The sequence below is a fragment of the Nuphar pumila genome, chromosome 1, assembly GCF_984573655.1.
Source record: "Nuphar pumila chromosome 1, dmNupPumi1.hap1.1, whole genome shotgun sequence".
In the NCBI taxonomy this organism is placed as follows: domain Eukaryota; kingdom Viridiplantae; phylum Streptophyta; class Magnoliopsida; order Nymphaeales; family Nymphaeaceae; genus Nuphar; species Nuphar pumila.
The window spans coordinates 94,180,880-94,188,348 of NC_143249.1; positions in this window are offsets into that span (position 1 = coordinate 94,180,880).

The window sequence follows — 7,469 nt, forward strand, 5'->3', positions numbered from 1 at the left end:
CCAAAACAAGACACGGACCAAGATCTGCAGCTAAGTGTGGGTCTCAAGTCTCCAACCGTACACCATCGCATCGCCACTGCGCCTACTCATCACCTGTATCCCCATAAAACGGGGTCAGAACTCTTGCGAGTTGGTGAAGAACAACAACATTGTATATCCATTTTATCAAGAAAAGGCACATATCATGCAACAGGTAAAATGACAGATATATGTGCAAGTGTCAGGTAAGTGCTCGTGCTAGAAGACTGTAAAACTACAAGTAAGTAGCAGTGCAACAACTGAAACGGAGCAGCAACTAACCAATAAGGTACAACAGTCTAATAGAAGTGCAAGCAGTGCTAAAGTAAGCAAGTAACCAACTACTATACGTCAGTCTGTTTGGTTAGTCTTTATGTTCTTCTTTTTAACCTCCTTCGGGTACGCGAAGGAAAAACCCTCGAGTTCTGTGAGACATGCACCCGACGTCTGTTATTAAATTTCTAGTGTGGTAACCGGGGATGCTACAGAACGAGAAAAACCACCTGCGGGCGACACGCAGCCAGGAGAAACCTTTCGCAGGGGCAAAGGATTGCAATCCGTACTACTGCAGTAGCAAAGGTCCCTGTGGAGGGCAACCTTGACCTCCCTAACTCTGAGTGACTGGAGGTCAGAGGGCACATCGGCTCCTCAAAAGAACAGGTCGTAGGAACGACACGTCACTCGGGGCTGTACCATTCACCCTCTCCCTGGGTGACCAAATTTGTGAATGGGGCGCGGCAGGATTATCTTATTTAGGCTTATTCTTCAAGTCGTACCACCCTTCGAGGTAGTTGTGCCTCGTGGTCCCCGCGGGGTACGCAAACAAGGACTTGGTTTGCCCATCCACGTGCTCAGCCTCTCACGGCCACCACGAGCACATCGCCAGTGAAGACGATATTATAACATTTTCATTTTTATGCCTAGGGTGACACAAGGTGTGAGTACACTCTCACAAACCCGGGCCACTGCCCGAAGACTCCAACCGAGTCCCAAACCTCAACAGGTCAAAAGTGTCATACCCTACAGTGCTTTTAGTTCTTTCCAGGAGTATGTCACATCGAGTACAAAACACACCTCTGGTGCGTCGTATATCATTGATATACGAATATGAGCCAAAACAAGAAGTACTCGACGGACCCGAACGGGTGACATACGTGTCATGATGTGCCACGTGCATAAACCACACATTATCACGATTTGGAACACATATTCATAGAGGCACAAATCTGAGCGATAACGGGCTCAAAATATATATATATATATATATATATATATATATATATATATATATATATATATATATATATATATATATATATATATATCAACACGTTCGTACGACAACCATTGTCCAAAGCTTTAAGCACAGGTCTCCCAAATACACATATTTCCGCCGCCCTACGTCGGCTACAACACTTAGCGAAACCATTCGCTTAGGGAAGACCGTAGTGTAGACACTGATGAGTGTCGAGAAAGGTTCTTAAAGTAACCCCATGTGTACGGGGATTACGTCAATACATCCGTGATGTGCCACCGCACTAGCAAAACTCAAAAAAAGTCAAAACGACGGTTTTCTGCTGAAAACGTCGAAAGACCCAATACTTGGGAAATGTAATAAGGTACATGGGCAGCGTACCGCTCGCCACACTATACCCCTTTCCAAACTCACCACGATGTGGCAGCGAAGGCTAAGGTGGTCATTCTGGACCACTGACGTGACGGCAAGGGTATGATGGCACAATGTGTGCCGAAATGACAAAAGGCTAATCGTAGCCCACCAGGCCCTATAGGCAGTTCCGAACCATGCACCGTTGGTGCCAAGTGTACAAAACGGCTGTTTGGACATCATACACGTGCTACAAGGAGTCTATTAGTGACTCTCTATCGGTTTTGCCTTCATGCGTGCATTTTCGTGCTTTTTGAAATGGCGGCAAGTGGAAATCGCATATATAGGTAGTCTAGGCCTGTCGTCCCAAACTCATAGGGCTGTGACAGCCACCAACACGAGCTTCACTAAGCTCTACACGAGGCTACTGGGTGGGTGCAGCAGGTCACGCAACCACCTAGTGGTTGGCTAAGCTTTGCGGGCGCACTTAGCACCCGCCGCCACCATAAGGCTCCCACCGGGGTCATTTGGGCAGCCTGGTCTGCTGGACCAGACCCGGACCTACCTTGGTCTGACCTATGTGTTAGACCCTAGGCTGCTAAGGCAGCAGCTGCAATGGGCCGCGAGCAGCCTGCACCATGGGGTGCAGCTAGGGTGCGGTTGGAAGGCGACGGCCAGCGACCAGCTGGTCTGGTCCACGTTGGACCAGACCCTGCCGGGTCTAGGAGGGAACCTCCTTGGCCAAGGGACATCCAGCAGCAAGGCTGCGGCCTGCTGGCTGCTGGGGCGTGTCCCAACGAAAAGGGTGCTCCGGGTGTAAAGCACACCCGGTTACCCAAAACCGTGGGCGTCCCGTGTGGCGCCCCTTCCCCATATGATTGGGGAAGTCCCAATAGGTGGGTCCGAACCCCGAAGTGGGTCAGACCACCCTGCCATACCGAACGCTGCAGAGGTTGCAGCGGGACACGGCGAGTCCCGATCGATCTCTCTCTTCTTTTTTTTTTATACATATATATATAGTTATATAGTTATTTACATGGCCCAAAAATAGCCTAAAAGATGACCCGATTTGGGGTCCGTCCGCACCAAAATAGCAAAAACGGCAAACACGGAACTCGTAGATCCGCGTCTCGGCTTCGCACAGACACCAAGATCACTCTGATCCGACCATCGGTCTGGAAAAGGGCGCTGTGTTACCAGACAGTGTCTGGAACTTTCTGGACCACTGTCAAAACCCTGTCAGTCTGCTAAAACCTGACTTTTTGAAGGGTTTATAAAACGAATCAGGGAAAATTTCCCACATCGAAGTTGTAGATAATCATTTTACCTTTCTGAAAAGTTATAACATGAAAAATTTCGACAAACGGTTTGAGAAATACCACCGGATTACCGGATGATGTTCAGGACTTCCTGTACACTGACAGAAGTTCTGAACGTCTGCTAAAAACGAGGCTTTTTAGGGATGGTTGCAGACCGAACCAGCCAGTGAAAACTGAAAACACGAAGGTTGGAGAACGTCATCTCCCCTTTCCGAAAAGTCCAAGAACGCTCCATTCGGACCAGTATCGAGTGAGATACGGTCTTTTGAGCAGAGGAGACTCCGGAGCTCCAGAACTCCGAAATCGCCTAAGGACAGTCCCATTGCGTGGAACGTCCGGTGTGTGCGTGTTTACCACAACGATGTGTCGATCCCTCTAAAACACACCCACACTCATACAAGTTTCATGGTATAGAAAAAAAAGAAAAACCCAAACCAACCATAACAATTTTTACATGCATTTTTCAAAAGAAGTGGAATGCAAAGTGGAAGCTCTTCACCTTCGGGGTTTTCCGGCGTAGGGACGGAGATGGTTCCGGCGTGGTGGTGCTGGTGCCCTCACTTGCACTCTCTCAGCCACACTCACCTCACTCTCTACACTCTCTTCACTCTCACACTTGAGAGAGGAGGGGAAAATGGAAGGATGGAGGGAGAGGGTTGAGGAGGAGGAAGAGAGAAAAATGAATTTCTCTCTCCTCCCTCCCTTAAATAGCCACTCCAAGAGATGGAGGGCTGGGATGAGAGGGGAGGAGATGGAGGGTTCTCCTCCCACACGCCCCCCCCTTCCTTTAGGTGCTATAAGGCTAGCCCAAGGGGATTTGACCCCCTTCATGATGGGCCTAGCTCAAGGGTGTACAACCCTTGAGCCTAGCCCACAACTACTCTCCCTAAATTAGGGAGACTAGGTCTCCCCATAGACCACCTTTTGACCCTAAGGTCAAACCCTTTTTTTGAAATTCAATTTTTTTTTTTTTATTTATTTATTTTTTTTTTTGAGTTGATGGGCTGGAGCTACCCCCTAAGGGGCGTCCAGCCTATGGGGGCTAAGCCTCCCACTTTCCTAAATTCCAAAAACCAACCCCTTTTTTGAAAATTTTCCTCCTTTTCAAAAATGCCTATTAAATACCATTTTTTTGTATTATATTTTTATTTTTTTGAAAAGTAGCAAAGGCTGAGCTCATGCTCACGTGGGCCCCATGCTAACTACCTTTCCTAAATGTCCAAAACCAACCTCTTTTCAAAACTTTTCGAAAAACCTCTTTTAGGTTTTATGAAATTTATAATTTACTTTATGTAAAAACCCTAATTACTTATTATTTAAATGGACACATTTAAATTAATTCCAAGGTTTTATTTCTAATTTATTTTTCATGTATGAAGGCCAATATACTAATAATATATATTTAAATTTCCAATTTTGATAATTTTGGGCCTCGATCCGACCCATATTTACCAATATACCCTTTTTGTGTCAATTCTATGAAATAACGAGATATATTTTTCGTTTAGATCCCAAATTTGGGGTGAAACTAATTTAGTATAATATAAATATACTCTAGGAATATCAAGGCTAGATTCATCTTGGTTAGCCCTGAATCGCCTCGTAAAGCGAATTTACGCGATTCAGAACCTCCGAAAACAAAATACACCAAATATTATGAGCGATTCTCGCCTTGAACACGAAATTTTCAACACTAAAGCATACTTCATATTAAGTTTCCTTAGAAATGCAATGGATCTTACATCCTTCCCTCCTAAAAAGGGATTTCCTCCGCGAAATCACGAACGCTAGGCCACAAAAAGATCAGGGTATTTCTCCCTCATGCTGGCCTCCGGCTCCCATGTGCATTCTTCAATGCCATGGTGTTGCCACTGTACCTTAACCAACGGAATGGTCTTGGTACGTAGAACCTGATCACGACGATCGATGATCTCAACAGGCCTCTCGGCCACAGTTAAGTCCTCTTGTACCTCGACATCTTCGTATCAGATGACGTGCGATGGGTCCGGAATGTACTTCCTCAACATCGACACGTGAAAAACATTATGAATTTGAGCATACCGCTGCGGTAGCTCAATACGATAGGCTGCTCCACCGATCCTCTCGAGGATCCTGAACGGCCCAACATATCTAGGACTCAACTTTCCCTTCTTTCCGAAACGAAAGACGCTCTTCGTCGGTGATACTTTCACGAAAACCATGTCGTCCACATCAAACTGAAGCTCTCGCCGCCTCTTATCGGCGTAGCTCTTCTGCCTGTCCTGAGCTGCCTTCAGACGTTCTCGGATCTTCTGCACTTGCTGAGTGTAGTGCTGAAGAACAATCGGCGATTCACTGGATCGATCGCTGATATCGTCCCAATATGACGGTGATCGGCAAGGTCTCCCATACAAAGCCTCGTACGGAGCCATACCGATACTAGCATGATAACTATTGTTGTAGGCAAACTCGACCAAACACAAGTGTGAATCCCATTCACCCTTCCAGTGGAGCATACATGCCCGCAACATATCTTCTAGTGTCTGAATCGTCCTCTCTGACTGGCCATCAGTCTGAGGGTGAAAGGCTGTACTGAACTTTAATTTCGTTCCCAAAGCTGACTGCAACTGTCCCCACAGTCGCGACGTGAATCTGGGATCACGATCCGAAATGATAGATGTAGGTACGCCATGTAACCGTACAATCTCTCGGATATACAAGTCTGCTAAGCTCTCAAGCGGCTGACTAATCCGGATAGGTAAGAAGTGAGCAGACTTGGTGAGTCTGTCCACAATCACCCATATCGCGTCGTGCTTTCTCCTGGTTCGCGGTAAACCTACCACAAAATCCATCGTGATATCCTCCCATTTCTACTGAGGAATCTCAATCCTCTGCATGGAACCACCGAGACGTTGGTGCTCGATCTTGATTTGGTGACAAGTCAAACACCTCGAAACATACGCTGCGACTTCACGCTTCATCCCGTTCCACCAATACCGTCGTTGAAGATCCTTAAACATCTTAGTACCACCAGGATGGATGGTGTACTTCGACAGATGTGCCTCATCAAGAATCTCCTTCCTCAACTCAGGGGCATTTGGCACCCAAAGTCGATCCTTCATGCAGATACAACCGCTGTCATCAATACGAAAGACTGAGCCGTCTTCACGAGCTCGGTCAACAAACTTCTGATACTGAGCGTTCTGCTTCTGCGCCTCGATAACTTTAGGCAAGAACTCTGACCGAATGGCCAACCCCGACAATCTAATCGTTCCGCTTTCGACTGCAAATGGCTTCCAAGCCACAAAATCTTTGATCAACTTCTGGCTCCACACAAGGCTAGCTAGAACACTGCTCGATTTGCGGCTAAGCGCATCTGCCACAACGTTCGCCTTACCAGGGTGGTAAGACAATGTAAACTCATAATCCTTGATAAACTCGAGCCAACGACGTTGTCTCATATTTAGCTCCTTCTGGGAAAATAAATACTTGAGACTCTTATGGTCAGAAAAGACCTCAAACGTATCTCCGTACAGATAATGTCGCCATGACTTCAAGGCGAACACCACTGCTGCTAACTCCAAGTCATGAGTCGGATAGTTCCTTTCGTGAATCTTCAGCTGTCGCGAAGCATATGCAATAACACGACCATGCTGCATGAGCACGCATCCCAGGCCTGTACCTGAAGCGTCTGTGTACACCACAAAACCGCCTCTACCAGACGGTAAAGCTAACACCGGAGAGGTAGTCAGCTTCGTCTTCAGGATCTGGAAACTCTCTTCACAAGAGTCGGTCCACTCGAACTTGATTCCTTTACGCAAAAGCTTCGTCAAAGGAAGCGCGATCCTGGAGAAGTCCTGAATGAAACGTCGGTAGTAACCAGCTAACCCGAGAAAACTACAGATATCGGTAACAGACTGCGGCTGCTTCCAGTCCAACACCGCTTCGACCTTTGCTGGATCAACTGACACACCATCACTGGATATCACATGACCCAAAAACATAACTCGTCGAAGCCAAAACTCGCACTTGGAGAACTTGGCGAACAATCTGTGCTCCCGAAGTACTCCCAACACGATACGCAGATGCTCTCGGTGCTGCTCAGGGGTCTCTGAGTAGATCAAGATGTCATCGATGAAAACGATCACGAACGTGTCCACGAATGGACGGAAAATACGATTCATCAGATCCATGAATGCTGCTGGTGCATTCGTGAGCCCAAAAGGCATCACAACGAACTCGTACAACCCATACCTAGTTCGAAAAGCTGTCTTTGAGACATCTTCTTCTTTGATCCGGAGTTGATGATAACCCGATCTGAGGTCGATCTTCGAGAATATCTTCGCCCTCTGCAACTGGTCAAAGAGATCTTCTATTCTCGGCAACGGATACTTATTCTTAATCGTTGCTTGGTTGAGCATTCTGTAATCAATGCACAACCTCAGGGATCCGTCTTTCTTCTTCACGAATAACACAGGTGCACCCCACGGCGATGCACTGTTTCTGATAAATCCTTGCTCCATCAACTCTCCCAACTGACGCTTCAG